The sequence below is a fragment of the Euprymna scolopes genome, chromosome 32, assembly GCF_053919585.1.
Source record: "Euprymna scolopes isolate OS-2025 chromosome 32, ASM5391958v1, whole genome shotgun sequence".
Classification (NCBI taxonomy): domain Eukaryota; kingdom Metazoa; phylum Mollusca; class Cephalopoda; order Sepiida; family Sepiolidae; genus Euprymna; species Euprymna scolopes.
In genome coordinates this window covers 26,384,048-26,402,500 of record NC_136513.1, presented here as the reverse complement: position 1 = coordinate 26,402,500, position 18,453 = coordinate 26,384,048, and positions in this window count along the sequence as shown.

Below are 18,453 nucleotides of genomic sequence, written 5' to 3'. Positions count from 1 at the left end.
GAGAGAGAGAGAGAGAGAAAGAAAGAGAGAGAAATCCCCAAAACAACAGGACGTGGTGAAGTTGAGACAAAAACTGGCGCTATAATTTCAAAGGATCAGAAATAACATTAACAGGTAACTTTATTCCAAATATATCTCAAATGTTACAGCACCCCTCGTTGTGACATAACTACACTTATAAATATTTTCAGTGTCGAATAATCCTTTTACACTATGAAATTTAGTTCATACTTGCAAAAGTGCCCGTCGTTGACTGGGTTCCAAAACAGCCTACAGAAAATGAACTCTGGTTTATGAAAGTATGATAGGTTATGTAAAGGAAGGGCTGTAAAGAGATAGCTTCGAATTTGGGGTATCAAAACCAACGCAAAACATAATAAAAGTAAAAATAAAATAGATAAACCACATGATTTATTATACCATACCTGTTCACACTGAAACACTTATCACAACATTCTGTGGACCTATATTAAAAAAAAAACCTTGTTAAACTTTGTGATATATTTCCATTATATGAACGTCAGGCGCGAACGAACACCCCATAATTTTATTATACCATATTTCTTAAAACTGAAACATAATTATCAAAGTATACTTACGCACATAGATATGAAAAGTCTTTATAAAAGTGTGTGCCTATTTCCATTCTATGGAGATCAGGCGCGAACGCAGACTCCGCAATTTTATTATGCCATCCCTATTTTAGTTAAAACATACTTATCAAAGTATTATTATGTACATCTATATCAAAAACAATTGCAAACGTTTTTTTTTTTAATTTTTATTTCCATACTTTGTGGACCAGGAGCGAACTCAGACCCAACAATTTTAATGAACCACCGTTCTGCCAGATCAAACATACCCATTCATGTGTCTCGATACATCTTATATCATTATATGTAATCAGTTTTTGAAAATAGTCAACCATATAGGAGCCTATTCGTGACCCCCCCCACACACACACATACACACACATATCTACACATACACACACATGCACACATTCAGCTTTATATTATAATTATCAACAACAAAGAGGTAATCATATCTTATGAAAAATATTTGGAATCAATTCTCCCCGTGCTGTTATTCTAGATCATTTGGACCCGAGCAGCAATTTTAGTCGCCCTTCTATTACGATCAGAGGTGTTGGGGAAATATCAGATATTTTGTAATACATATGCAAAAATAAAACCAAACAAAAAACATTTTATATCCGTAAAAAGTGCCCCAACAAGATCTTGATGATAGATGACATCTTTAATGTCCTACCGTAAGGGTGAATTTCACAATTAGACAATTCAGGCGATTACCTATCCAACGAGTTTGTAAATTCTAGTCAATAGTCGCTAAGTTTTAGAACTTAAGAAATTTGCAAAATGAGATGGTATATCTATATATTAGTGGTCAGGCAAGGCCACAGGGAGACAGTCAGGAAAAAATCAAATAAATACACGAAGCAATATTCATCCTAAAGCAACAAAACTTAAGCTGGCTTGCTAGGACACTATATATAGAAATATAAACAATGGTTTAAAAACAGGATCTTTTTAACCAATTGTCATAAAATTGTAAGCACAGAATAGCATTACAATTCTCACAAAACCTTCAAATGCGTATATAGTTTCCTTCCATAAAGCCAAATGTATGAGCATTTTAATAATAATTATTTCTACCAGTATATATATATATATATATATATATATATATATATATATACAGAGAGAGAGAGAGAGAGAGAGAGAGAGAGAAAGAAAGAGTGAGTGTGTGTGTATGTGTGTGTCAGGTATATATATATATATATATATATATATATATATATATATATATATATATATAGAGAGAGAGAGAGAGAGAGAGAGAGAGAGATACGAAAAGTTTCTGACCTTGATGGAGCTTAGAGTAAAACTTTCTATTATATTTTCAAATGATCTGAAATAATATCAAGGGGAGAATTAATTCAAAATATTACTCATATGCTAATAATGCCCTCTTTTGGAAATAAGCTATTATTATGAATATCTCCAGCATTAAATAATATTTATGCGTTATGACATTTACTTTATGTAGGAGAACCCATGATGAGAGGGATAACATAGGAGAAAAAGGCGGGGTCATGTCCCCTCTTTCTGTTATTTCATATCATATTGCTCAATAACAGAAGGATTTAGTCTTGCCTCAACCAAGACCAGCAGTTTGGGGGTAAATATCGCATATTTTATAATGTATATGCAAAACTAGGGGGAAAATGGCTATGAGTGAAAATAGATTATACAGATTAATGATCCCTTAATAAACAGCAAATATCACATAGCTAACTTCACCATCAGGTAATTACCTTTCCAACGAGCTTTCATTTGTTAAATCCTGATCGATAGTTGCTGAAGTTGAGATGTGAGAATATCTCGAAAAGGGTGATATATCTATATTAGTTGCCTGGCAATATCACAGGAAAAAACAACTAAGCAAACAATCTAAAGCTTAATTCATCCTAAACCTACAAAACAGTTGCTAGCCACCCAGGGCATTATATATGCAGATATAACCAAGTTTGGTCAAATATTATTGGTTTAAAAATATAGATGCTTCTTTCTTTTACCTATTGTCCTAAAATTTTAACGAGAAAATTTTAATATGTTTTTCCAAATCCGACAAATGTTTATGAAGTCTCGGATGCTAAAAAATACATATATATGAGCATTTAAACATTTAATTTGACTACTAGTATATATATATATATATATATATATATATATATATATATATATATATACTACTGCTTTATATATACATGCATATATATATATATATATATATATATATATATATATATATATATATATATATATATACTAGAAAAAGTACCCGTAGATGACTGGGTTCCAAAACAGCCTATAGAAAATGGACTCTGATTTATTTAAGTACTAGCGGGGGACCCGGCATTTCCCGGGTGTTTGTAGGTGTGTGTGGTGTTAAATAAAAAAAGAAACCGGGGGCGAGTTGGTAAGATCGAACCCGAAGCCCTGAGGCGAAGTTTGAAAATGAAATCGGGCAGCCAGAATGAGTTAGTGAAAGATGTTTGAATTTATTTAAGTAAGAACAAAATTGACAGGTGCGCGCACGGAAGTCGTCCAGCTTTACGACAACAACGATGTCCTAAGCATTGTTATAAGCGAAGTAAAAAAGAAAACAACGTTAAAACTAAATCAGAGGGGTAATCAAAACATCGAAAAAAAAACTAGCGTAAGGCAAACGAACGATGTTAAATGTAAAAATCGAAAAAACGAAAACAGGTGGATAAGCGAATTAAAAAAACCCAGAAAAACCAAATTTACGTGAAAAATGGTTAATAACACTGATTCAACGTTTAGATTTAAAAAATCGAAAAGAAAGACATCTCAAATAATGATTCGAACCAAAAATGTTTAGATAATGAACCAACACGCTAACCAACTGAGCTAACGCCACGTACATGAGATTTAGTCAGTTTTTCAACTATTTAAAGTAAATCATGCGACGACGTCATCTGACGAATGCGTAGAACCGGTCGTCGTCACGAGAGCACCGTTTTTGTTGACCCCCTCCTCTCGAAAATTGTCGATTTCGGGGTGAAAAATGAACGTTTTTGACCAATGTATCGATATTTTTCGAGCAAAGAATGGAGCTTCAATATGATACCGAGTTTGTGAATTTTTGTTCTGTCTGTCGAAAGTTTTTAGAAGACACACACACCTACACACATACATATATACATATATACATACATAAATTTTCGCTTTTATATTTATAGATGATCGGTTATGAAAAGGGAGGTTGTAAATCTGGGTTGAATTTGGGGATATAAAAACCAAAGCAAAATATGATAAAAGTGAAAATAAAATAGATAAATCACATTATTTATTATACCATACCTGTTCACACTGAAACACTTATCACAATATTCTGTGGATCTATATTAAAAAACCTTGTTAAACTTTGTGACATATTTCCATTCTATTTAGGTCATGCGTGAACGAGCACTCCATAATTTTATTATACCATATTTCTTCAAACCGAAACATAATTATCAAAGTATACTTACGCAGATAGATATGAAAAGTCTTTATTAAAGTGTGTGCCTAGTTCAATTCTATGGAGGCCAGGAGCGAACGCAGATCCCAGAATTTTATTGAACCACCGTTCTGGCAGATACATACCCATTCCTGTGGCTCAATACATCTTCTATCATTATATGCGATCAGTTTTTTTTTAAATAGTAAACCATACAGGAGTCTATTGGTAATCACACACACACACACACACACACACATTCAGCTTTATTATATATATATATATATATATATATATATATATATTGAGTTTGATATATAGGATATAGGATTTATTATAGTAATTACATTTATACACACACACACACACACACACACACACATATATATATATATATATATATATATATATATATATATATATATATATATATATAATAATCGTGTTGACACCGGTTCTCGTCAGGTCATTGAAGTTGAGCCAGGTTGGTACCAGATGGGTGACCATTTGAGAATTCTATACACTGTATTTGCTCTCCGCCTATCTCGGCATTTGTTTCCACTCGTCCTGTACCTACACTTCACGTGGCACTGGTATTTAACAATGTCGCTCAGGAGAGGTATGGTTGGAGATTGTACACCTCCTGCTACAAAATTTCACGCGTTTATCCACAGCTAAGACAGATTACTCTGAAACCACCAGAAAACGCATCGAAGCAGAGAAATTAGGAACCCGGGATTTTTGGAAAATCTACAACAGCGTAGTAAATAATGGACAGTCAACTATTCCCCCACTATCAAACGATCATGAGATTGCTTGCACGGCAACTGACAAGGCTAATCTGCTTGCAAGTCGGTTTGCATCAAACTCCACACTGAACTCGGTACACCACTCACTCCCTGATTTTCCTCTGCGAACAGACGCCTCACTAGAGGATTTGAAAATCACTCCTTCTCAGTTACATGCTATTATAAAAAACTTAGACACCTCAAAAGCATGTGGACCACATCTCGTCCCGGATGTGCTATTAAAAAAAATGCTCTGCCGAGGTTGCTCCAGTCCTGTCCAAACTTTACAATAAATGCCTTAACGAATCTTGTTTTCCCGACTGCTGGAAAATCTCCTCTGTGGTACCAGTCTCCAAGAATTCTGGTGAAAGAACTGGCCCACTAAATTACACTGTTCAACACAATATTTTTGGCGTGCAAAGTAAGACTGGTTTCTGGGATTTTCAAGGGCGCTGAATCCGAATCTAGCATTAGTTTTTTTTCAAATAGGCTCTAGTTTTGAGGTATCACAGGGGGGTCGTTTGTCTGAAATCACCCATTGGCGACCATAGCTAAACGTACAAAAAACGGCTAAATAGTGCATAAATGTCAGATATTGAATTTTATGATAATCTTAAACCACAAAGACAGTGTAAAATCTCAATCTAACAAGTTAAGTTAGATATAACATCATTTCATTTATTCTATAACTGAACACTTTTCATAGATTTCGAGGATATACAACAAATTTGCTGAAAATTTGCTGAATTTTCATTCTCCAAGTGAAAAAAACATTTACATAATCAGTTATATATCATAAATTAATGCAAAGCATTATACACTAGATTCTTAGTTACAATGAACACACAAAACAATATTTTATTCACAAAACTAATATTGACGTTTATACGATTTTCGCTTGTGAGCAACTTTTGGGCAGTCTCTCAAAAGGTTCCAGCAGTAGTCTGCCATCATGTGCTCATCCCATTTGCCTTGATACCTCTCTTCCATTGTTTTGATGTCTTGATGGAATCTTTCTCCCTGCTCCTCAAGGTAATCACCAAGATTACCAGGAAATCTGTCGAGGTGGCTAAACAAGTAATGAACTTTAATGCTCATATTTGCCCCTAGTTTTCCGAATGCAGTAAGCATCTTACGGACCAATTGCTTGTAATTGTCAATTTTGTGATTTCCCAAAAGTTTGTCACTACATCTGTGAAGGACACCCAAACATTTAACTCAACCGTGTTCATATGATTAGTGAAGTTAGAATCCCTCATGAGCGTTCGAATCTGAGGTCCATCGAAGATGCCACCTTTAGCTTTTTCGATGGAAAGACCTGGAAATTGCCTGCATATGTACTTGAAGCAATCCCCATCCTTGTTCAACGCCTTAACAAACTGCTTCATGAGCCTTAGTTTTATGTGAAATGGAGGGAAGATGATTATATCCCTGGGTACCAAAGGCTCATTGATGTCGTTGGCTGTTCCGACTTCGAGACTTTCTCGTTCTTGCCAGTTCTCCCTTCTCCAGTGCTGGAGTCTTGCTCTGATATCCCACAAACAAAGAAAGCAGGGATACTTTGTGTACCCACTTTGCTGACCAAGCAGAAAATTCACCATTTTCAAGTCCACACAAATAAACCATTTATGAGTGTTGTAATTCAGCTTTTCAAGAACAAATTTGATAGCATCATTCTCTTTTTTCATCTTGGTAGAATGACCAATTGTTACAGGAGCAAACTTATTGCCATTGTGCAAAAGTACAATTTTTAGACTTGCTTTCGAGCTATCTATGAAGAGACGCCAATCTTCTGGGTCATATGATGAGATCCCCATGCAGTTAAAAAGTGAAGAAACGTTATTACAAAAGACCAGGTCGTCTTCTTTAGAAAAGAAACGAAGCAAGCTGCCTTCCCTTGTCCTATAGTATGTTACTTTTGTGCCAGAATCAAGAATGTTTTTCTTTGGAGTCGTGATGCAAGAACTTCAGACTGCTCCTTCGACAAACAAAGGTCTCGCACTAGGTCATTAAGTTCAGATTGATTGAAAAGCTGAGGGCCATTTGAGGGTTCTTCATAGTCACCACAGCTATCCTCACTTGATATTGAAAGATCAGCTGGAATCTCTTCGGTTTCATCGATTTCAGGCAAACTGGTGAAAACAGGCACAGGTAGATCCTCAGAGTGCGCAACAGGACGGATAGCAGAATCCAGGGTCGGATACTGCCAATTTGCTTTCTTGTGCTTGTTAAACCCCGTCTTGTCATTAAGACAGAAGTAGCAGTCATCAAAATGATTGTTGGGCTCTCTCCACACCATTGGTACAGCAAACTTCAACTTCAGCTTACCGTTGGTCCAACCGCGGAGACTTTCTACAGAGGTTTTGCACACCATATGTGGGGCCCAAGACTTGTCTTGGTCGCCAAGTATCATATCGAAGTATGCTTTGTACGCCCTCTTGACAAAGTCAGTAATATTCCTCTTTTGTTGTGCCATCATATACTGTCCACAGATGTAACAAAAGACATCCGGTTCATATCTGCAACATATTCTAGAAGAATTCATTTTCTCTCTGCAACTCATTTTCAACTGTGGAATTAAAAAGAAAATTCTTAATTACTGTTTAATTTATACTGCAGCTATATTTATGGAACATGTTATTAAGTAATTACAGTATATAATTATATAAAAATTCTCCCTATATAAATAATTATATAAAAATTCTCCCTGAAATACTTCAATATATACATAATCAATATAATGATTCAATAATATCAGAAAATTATTATTTACTGCTTCTATATTGAAGTATTTCAGGGAGAATTTTAGCAGTTTAGGCTTATTTTGGGCTATCAGTATCTTCTAAACTAGAGCCAATCTGGCAAAACCAATGTTATATTCGTAATCAGCGACCTTCAAAACCCCAGAAAACACTCCTAGATTGTCTGCCAAAGAAAAGAAATAAAAATTAGTTGACCAGTGTTATCGCCCCATTAAGCCTCCTCCCGCTTTTCGCCAAAATATTTGAGTCCTTAGTAAATCAAGCCCTAGTCCAGCACCTAACAACTGCTAAACTCCTGACTGACAAACAATATGGATTCAGGCAAGGCCGTTCAACAGCAGATATCTTAACTGTAGTTTCTGAACGTATATACCGTTCATTGGATAAAACAGGGGAGGGTAGAGCGGTGGCCCTCGATATATCTAAGGCTTTTGACAGGGTATGGCACGATGGTCTTCTAAGGAAAATTAGATCATATGGAATCACTGGAAGAATTCATAATGTAATTAAATCCGTTCTTAAGTAATAGAAAAATCAAAGTTCTCCTCGACGGTCGTACATCCAAACAATACGACATACATGCGGGAGTACCTCAGGGGTCTATCCTTGAACCTCTATTATTCCTGATATTCATAAACGACCTCCCTGATAAAATTGTTTCGGAGATGAGTATATTTGCCGATGACACCACTCTCTATAACAGATATGAGGGGAAAACAAATGAACATGTATCCAAGGAAATGGCAGAAACACTAGAGGATGACCTCGAATCCGTAGTGGAATGGGGACAAAAATGGTTGGTCACATTCAATGCTGCTAAACTAAGCTTGTTTCCTTCAATAACTACAAGAAACCTTCTCTACCACCAATAGCAATGGCCAAGTACAAATTACCTGAAAGTACTTTTTTTAAACTCCTCGGCCTAACGTTTACAGGGAATATGAACTGGAATACATACATTGAGAGCATTGCCAAGGCTGCTGCAAGGAAGGTTGGCTCCCTCTACCGTGCTAGAAAACTACTTACGCCTGACAGTATCACATACCTCTATAAGGCAACCATTCGCCCATGTATGGAGTACTGTTGTCACATCTGGACTGGTGCATCTGCTGCTTGTCTCTCGCTCCTGGACAGGGTTCAAAAGAGAGTCGCCAACCTGATATGTCCTGAACTGTCATCTAGGTTTCAGCCTCTGTCCCCTCGACGAGATGTTGCATCCCTCGGCCTGTTCTACAAATACTTCAATGGTGAATGCTCTGACGAACTGCAAACACTTGTACCTCCCCGACGTAACTACCCCCGACAAACCCGACAAGCTACTAAGTCTCATCCTTTTACAGTAGAGATCCCTAGGTGCAAGAAAGCCTTTTACTCCAATAATGTCTTCCCCAGAACTGCGGGTCTTTGGAACTCCCTTCCGGGATTCTGCTTTCCCAACTGCAATGATATGCAGAAGTCCAAGTGTAATGTTAACAAACATCTTTCTACTCATCTCCCTTCATAATGGCCCCGCTAATTAAGTCCCTAATAGTAGCCCCCTGCTTCAAAGTGGCGCTGTGCCTTGTTTGGGGTGAAAATTAAATAAAAAAAAAAACAGTCTGTTAACGACTGATATGCATTAATGCGTATGTATACGTATACAAACCTATGTGCATATATATATATATATATAAATATATATAAATATATATATATGTATGTGCGTATATGTATATGCATATGAATGTGTATATATATGCATATATATATATATATATATATATATATACCTATGTATATATATATGTGTGTGTGTGTGTATAAATATTATAAATATAGGGATATAATATACATGTATAACTTACATAAACATATGTATATGTATATATATATATATATATATAATTATATGTAATTATATGTATATATATATAATTATATATATATATGTATACTTATCTATCTCTCTCATATGATATATATATATATATATACTTATATATATATATATATATATATATACATATATATATATATATATATATATATATATATATATATATATATATATATATATATATATATACATACTGCCTAATCACGTTGAGACACCGGTTCCCGACAGATCAACGAAGTTAAGCAAAGTTGAGCCTGGCTAGTACTTGATAGGGTAACATTTGGGAATTCTAGGCGCTGTATGTGCTTTCCGCTTATCTCGGCATTGTTTCCAGTCTTCCTGAACCTCCATTTTCCACTGGTATTCAACAATGTTGATTCAGGAGAGGTGTGGTTGGAGATTGCGCAACTTTTGCACGCGCAGGCACCCTTTCTGTGGGTATCCATAGTCTGGCAAGACTGCAGGAAGCCTTATATATGTATATATATATATATATATATATATATATATATATATATATATATATATATATATATACATGCGTGTGTCTGTGAAAATTGTGAGTTTACTTCCTCATGTCGTGATAATGCAACACCATGTCTACGGGGAGAGTGTGTTTCATCACGCAAACGTCATACCAGTTAAGAACCACCCATTAAATTAGAAGTATTTCCTTTACGCAACTGATTTTCATTATCTAGTAATTTATTTTTTATTGACATGTCAGCAAAAAAAAAAAAACGGATCTGGTGTTGAAATGTCGGCTGTTTTCCGGTAATTAAAACTTCAATGACCATAAAAAGGCAAGACGTACACATACATAACGTTTAACAGGGTGCGCTGGATAACATTTAAACTTCACCAACAATAATGCCTCAATGACAAACAGAGAACCTTCTGTCAACATCACAACCACGACCTATAACACTTACTAAATCTCCCATATATATATATATATATATATATATATATATATATATATATATATATATATATATATATATATATATATATATATATATGAATTTAAACGACTTCATTTTTGCACCAATATAATAATATATTGTAGCGATATCAGATGTAATTATGAAGATAGTTGCAACGTGTTATCAGACGAGTGCCACTCCCTCAGATACTTAAAGTACATGAGCACCAAAATGACTTCCATCGCAACAGGACCATTTTAATAGACAAAAGCCTGAGGGGGTATCTTTACACAGATGATGTTTCAGAGTATGCCCTTTGTACGACATGTAAGTCACTCTCTCGGTTCAAAATGTTGAGATCCAGCAATACGCAACTGCAAGATAGTCAGCAACAAATTAAACTGCAGACCAGCTTAATGCGGGTACTGGTCTCCAGCTTTATGTTTTTTGTTAAATCAGAGATTTGCTTCATCTAGAAATGTTGCCTTCACTACGGCTTACGGGAGCCCTCTCCACCCCAACACACACATACATACACACAAACACACACGGTGCTAGTTGGCCGTTGCCCCCGAAAAAGGGTTCATTCGCCCTTTGGAAGGTCTTGTTTTTAATCCTTCAGGAGGACTAGCCACACTTCTCACCAAACAAGTCTGGTGGGGGAACCAGTTTAGTCGCCGGGACCCGACCATGAGGCAGGTATTACTGGCTTACATGGTACCAGTAGGATATGATATTATCAGACACATATATGTGTATATATATATATATATATATATGTGCGTGTGTGTGTGCGTGTGTGCGTGTGTGCGTGCACATATATATATATATATATATATATATATATATATATATATATATATTTATATATATAAGAATTTTATGAATGTGAGAAATGATAGAATTATTTCTATCGTCAAAAAGGTTACAGCTCATAAGAGCAATGACAGGTATCACACTAAAGTGTAAGACTCTGTTTTCGCTCTCGTTGGGTGCATCATTCGAAGATATTCAAACTCGTGATTATAATTCTGAGTTCGAATGATAATTTGTTTGTCTGTATCAGATTTTTTAGAAGCCACTGGGCCGACACCGCTAGCAATTAGCATGGATAATATGATAAGCTGCAGCGATCTTAATACTAGAGCATCATTTTGAAACACACTAAGTGATTAATAAAACTTAATAGGGATAATTATGTTATGTTGAAATAGGCAAAACCTTAACTGTTAGCGGTGCTCGTTAAATAGTGATTAGCTTATCGATTTGGCATAAAGCAGCGATTATAATTCAATTGGTTATTATTGTTTTTCCGTTTTCAATATCTCCAAATCGAATATATCTATATCTACATCTCTCTCCTCTCTCTCTCTTTCTCTCTCTCCCTCTCTCTCTCTCTCTCTCTCTCTCTCTCTATATATATATATATATATATATATATATATATATATATAAACAAATGATTAATAAAACATGTTAAAAGACGTATTGAAAAAGAGTTAAAAACATATTTAATTTTAAAAAAAGAAGCACAAGATAAGTGGATAGTCCTTAATCCGCGGAGTTTCGAAGAAATACTCTCCTTCTCATCAGAGGGCAGAAATTAGCAAAATGCAGGATCGGATTTTCCATATAAAAGTATTCAATGAAACTACAAGTAAGTCAAAGATCTTACTTAGTTAAAAAAAAAGGGGTGAGGTAAGGGGAATAGGAGGCAAAAGAAAAATAATAAAAAGATTTCACATGGATGGATAATATTATTAATATAGTATTATATATATATATATATATATATATATATATATATATATATATATATATATATATATATATATATAATACGAGCAAACAGTTAAAAAAACATGTTAAAAACACTTTGGAATGAGTTAAACACATATTTAATCTGAAAAGGAAATACTAGATAAGTGGATATTCCTTAATCTGCAGAGTTTCGAAGAAATACTTTCCTTCTCATTAGAGGGTAGGAATTAGCAAAATGCGGGATCAGGTTTCCCATGCAAAAGTATTTGATGAAACAACAAGTAAGTCAAAGATCTTACTTGAAAACAAAAATAAGCTTATTATAATATTATTATAATTATTATAAGCTTTATCTCCTATTTGGTTTAATCGAGCTTTTACATCTGGCTGAGATAACTTTATAAATATTAATTCTGTGATATTTATAATATACTTTAACTTTACTATCTTGGATCATTTAGGTTGATTTAATTGCAATTTTTATGTTATTTTATGTTATATATATATATATATATATATATATATACATATATATATATTAAATACATATGTATATGGGGTGTGATTAACTGAAAGACACAATGTAAAGCTTAATCCATTTAATGAACACTTATGATAGATGCGAGTAGTACACGATTTGTAGCTTTCTCCACTAAAACACAAATTAAAATGAAATTTCTTATGGCAACATTTTAATATATATATATATATATATATATATATATATATATATATATATATATATATATATATATATATATATATATATATACATACACCCACACATACACACACACATACACGTATATATATATATATATATATATATATATATATATATGAATTAAATATATATAAGAATTAAAATTAAGTTTACAAAGATAATCCAAAATATTAAAGGCTTATAATTTCTAAATTAATCCTAACCAGATGTAAAGGCTTACAAAATTAATAAAACATGTTTAAACACTTTAAGAAGCGCTAAAAACATCTAATTTTCAAAGAGGCAAAACAATCAAATGGATTGTCCTTAATCCGAGGAGTTTCGAAAGAAATACTCTCCTTCTCATCAGAAGGTACGTATTAGCAAGATGCGAAATCGAATTTTGCTTGCAAAGTATTTAATGAAACTACACGTAAGACACATAGTTTACTTGGTAAAAGTTTTTAAAAAAGTGAAGCAGAGGGAATGGGGAAAGAAGGAAAATGGTTTCACGTGAATGGATGGTCGGGTGAAGAATATACAATACCGGTAAAATCCAAGAAAACTGACTAAAGTTCGGTATCCAGAAGTAAAAATCCAAAGGAATTGCGTTAGTCGAATGGTTTACTTGTAGATTCATTAAATACTTTGAAAGCAAAATCCCATTCCGCATTTTTCTACTCCCTTCCTCTGATGAGAAGGAAATTATTTCTTTCGAAATTCCGCGGATTAAGGGCAATCCACTGAATTTGTGTTTTCTTTTTTCAAAATTAAACATGTTTTTAAATCTTCTGAAATTCTTTTAAACATGTTTTAATTATTATTTTTTCTTATATATATACATATATATATGTATATATACACACATATATGTGTGTATATGTACGTGTGCGTGGGTCATTGTGTGTGTGTGTGTGTGTGTGTGTGTGTGTGTGTGTGTGTGTGTGTGTGTGTGATATAGTCAGTGTTACAACAGCTCAGTGATGGATTTTGGTTGGAAATGAATGGTATTGGATTATTTAAGCGGCCGGAATAGCAAGAACTTTTTTGCATAAACCTTGAAAACACTTATATTGTACTTAGTTCGAAAGCAGAGCAGTGGAACAAAGGTCCACGTGCGAGCAGTTTTAGGTTTCAAATGGAATTCGCGTTTAGATTTAGGTACTCATTGAGTGTATAAGAACTTTTTTGTAGTTTAGCATAACGTGTGATTTTCCTGAAAGTTTGACGGAGAACACATTGGTTCAAACTCTTACAAGCATCTGCCATGAAAATAAAGATAATGAATAGGCAGGATCACAACGCCATTTTAGTAAGACAGAAGTTACAGGGAGAAGAAAAATGTATCGTCTAGTAAGTTTCTAAATCCGTTTTGAACTCTGCCAAGGTAGGATGGTGCGTTTCATACATTCCCTCCTCAATTTGAGGTTAAATTTGGCGTTTATATCTATAGATATTTACGTCGGAAGAAAAATACCTTCTGGAGCGGTAGAATATCATGACCTTTGCTGATCTGGTTTAGCAACTGATTTAATATAACTCTTATATTTCTGATCAGGATGAAGATCAGTGCCAAAAGTTGGTCGAAGTTAGCTGATCATTTGAAATGAAAGGTATCTGTATCAATGGATGATGGTCCAAAAACGGAGCTTGTTTATGTCTTGCAACGATTGTTCAATATTGTGAGAGAGAAATTGGTTGCTGCCCTTTGAAGTGTTACCATAGATGGGTGTGTCGTTAGCGTATATATCAAGAAATTAACGCATAATGTGAGTTGGGAGTCCTTTGAGTAAGAGCAGGAACAGTGTTAGGCCCTGGATAGATACGTGAGGCACACTAGTCTTAATACATTGTAGATTGGGGCATTTCTTTATCGGTGACTACATGCATAAATATGTCGGGATGCAGGGATTCCATGGTTGAGAAGACATTTGAGATGTAACATAGATGTCTTTCCGATGCCTTGTCACCATCTGTGTGCGCCATTCATGTATTACACTAAAAAAGCTTTGTGGTAGTTTTCTAACCGATTTCTGTCTGATGTTGATCGTTGGGTCCACTGCGATGAAGTTGACATAGTTGGTGTTCTTGTTAAGTCAAAACATTCCGCATATATATATATATATATATATATATATATATATATATAGGCATGTATGTATATATAAGAAATATCTATCTATATATATGTATATATATACGAATGTATATATATTATAATATAAAGCTGAACGTCTGTGTGTGTGTGTGTGTGTGTGTGTGTGTGTGTGTGTGTGTGTGTGTGTGTGTGTGTGTGTGGCCACGAATAGGCTCCTGTATGGTTGACTATATTAAAAAACTGCTGATTACATATAATGATAGATGTATCGCGGATCAGGAAGGGGTATGTTTGATCTGGCAGAACAGTGGTTTATAAAAATTGTGGGGTCTGCGTTCGCGCCTGGCCCCCGAAGTATGGAAATAAAAAATGAAAAAAAAAACGTTTACAAGGGTTTTTGATATAGATGTACAAAAGAATACTTTGCTAAGTATGTATCAACCTAAATAGGGATGGTATAATAACATTATTGGGTCTGCGTTCGCGCCTGTACTCCATGGAAATATGGCACAAACTTTAACAAAGACTTTTCATATCTATTTGCGTAAGTATACTTGGATAATTATGTTTCAGTTTGAAAAGAAAATATTGTATGATAAAATGATTGGCTGTTCATTCGCGCCTGACCTCCATAGAATGTTAGGTTCACAATATCACCTTAACTTTTATCTTAATTCACGTTAGCTTTTTTTTTTTTAGTTGAATCATATTGTGTCGAATAAATTCACCTCATCAATTCACGTCCTTATTAAAGTGACCCCCCCCAAAAAAAGACGGAACTTTAGACAATAATCGACACAAATTTTGCCTAACTCTGTTTTTTTCTTTCTCCGGTTGCACGTGACACTCTCTCGAAAATAGATAAATAGACAAATAATAAAAATAAGAACGTAACTTGTTATCATGTCAAAGGGAGGAAGGTTGTTTTTGATTCCAGTCAACGACGGGTGATTTTGCTAGACTTTTAATATATAGTTGAACGCATGTCTGTGTGCCTGATCTCGAATAAGCTCCTATAGAAAACTATCACATATAATGATAGAACATGTATCGAGACACTGGAATGGGTATGTTTGATCTGGCATAATGATGATTAATTAAAATGGCGGGGTCTTCGTACGCGCCTGGTTCACAAAATATGGAAATAAAAAATTAAAAATAAAAAAAAACGTTTACAAATGTTTTTAATATAGATGTACATAATAATACGTTGATAAGTATGTTTAAACTTAAATAGGGCAGGTAAAATAAAATTGTGGGGTCTGCGTTCGCGGCTGACCTCCATAGAATGGAAATAGGCGCAAACTTTAATAAAGACTTTTCATATCTATCTGCGTAAGTATACTTTGAAAATTATGTTTAAGTTTGAAGAAATACGGTATAATAAAATTATGGGGTGTTCGTTCGCGTCTTACCTCCATAGAATGGAAACATGTCACAAAGTTTAACAAGGTTTATTAATATAGATCCACAGAATATTGTGGTAATTGTTTCAGTGTGAACAGGCATGGTATTATAAATTATGGGGTGTACTTATTTTATTTTTATTTTCATCATATTTCGCTTTGGGTTTGATACCCCCAAATTCGAATCTATCTCTTTACAACCCTTCCTTTTCACAGCCTATCATACTTTCATGAATCAGAGTCCATTTTCTGTAGGCTTTTCTGGAACCCATCCAATGACGGATACTTTTGCTAGTATATATATATATATATATATATATATATATATATATGTATATATATATATATATATATATATATATATATATAGTCATTGCGTTTGCATCTAAGATTCCAAGCGGCATACTGGCTATACTAAAAAGAAACATGGGAACTTAGTGGGATTAGAGTTGTACTTACAATTGTAGCTACATTTCAATGTAATAACATCGATTTACTTTCCTCCGTAAAGAGCAACAGGACTAGTGGCTTTTCTGGGGAGTAATTTAGCCTCAACGAAGTAGGGGCTTTCCTCGCCCTACATGTTCTATATGGCATCACATTCTCTAGGCATAAGAAAATTAAAAAGCGTTCTACCATTTATACTTTTCTAAATGAGGCTGTGCTATCCGCATTAACGTCGGCTCAGGATGTCCGGTATTTTTTTTTCTAAATATACACGAGTATTAACGACTATCTCCTTGTGTTATCTTTGTCCGTCATTAAAGGCTAAAACACATACAATAGTTAACAAATATTTCTAATAACGGGATAATTAAAATAGAAATCTTAAATCTAAAATACAATTACTTCATAGTTGATAAATAACTATAAAAATGCATAATATTAAATTGTAGCTATTGGTATATTTTATGTGGTGCAAACGCACATTGACACGCTGATTCTCGTAAGACCATTTAATGTTAATTGGCCTTGAGTTTTGCTCGTTATGAGTGTATGGACACTTAAAAGTACAAGGTGTTTTATATAATATGTATGGTATGATTTCAGCAGTAGAGGCTGTCACTTTATTTTACGTTGGTTTATAACATCCTTAAAAAAATATGATTCTACATTTAATAGAGTGTGTCACTTTTTCACACACACCCTCCAGCGCCAAATAATGGTATCTGCAAACATAAAATAAATATGTTGTATCATCGTTTTCGGATTGATATAAGCTATTATACCGTGTCCTTGTTTCTGCTCCATAAAACAACGTACAAGATAAGATTGTGACCGGTTTAGAGCAAGCAGTCTTGTACAAACACCCACACTTTTTATGAATTCAAAATTACTTCTCGTTCTATTTATATTGCTTGTTGCATAGTATTCCCCCGATTCATTGGAGAGGGACTTATGTTTTCAGTGGCGTTCGTGCATCCGTGTGTCTGCCCGTGCCTCCGTCCGTGCGTCCGTGCGTCCGTGCGTTCGTGCGCCCGTTAGTCCGGACAAATGTCAGATAACCGTCCATTAGTTTTTCCTGAAATTTTGTCACAAATTGTATTTCATTAATAGATGTGGACTGTAAAAAAAATGTAAAATTTCCCGTTGGGTTCCCAGACACTTAAAAGAGGTAAAACATGCCCGAAAATGGCCAAAAATGATACGGTTTAATCCATAACTTTCGATCCATTCATTAGATTTTTCTGAAACTTGGCCAAACTGTGTAGCCGATTGTTTTTAATATAAATATTTAAAGAGTATATATTCGTAACACCGTCCCCCTGACTAGAAAACGAAAACTAGAATCGGTCGACCAAGCCTTTATGTGCTTTAGACTTAACATGCAACATAATATTAGTTACTTTTATTTTCTCTACCGCTCTCCCTCGACCCAGGACCGTGCCATAATAAACAGACAGCATAAATACAGCACTTTCCCTCGACACTAGCGCACAAGTTGATGTATTTGGTGACTTCAATGCCCACCTAAGTAACTAATTACACAGATGCAGCTGGTACCACAACACATAGCTTATCTATATCTCATTCCCTATCACAGGCGATTCAAACATGTTTCCCTGACTAGCAAGAGCAACAC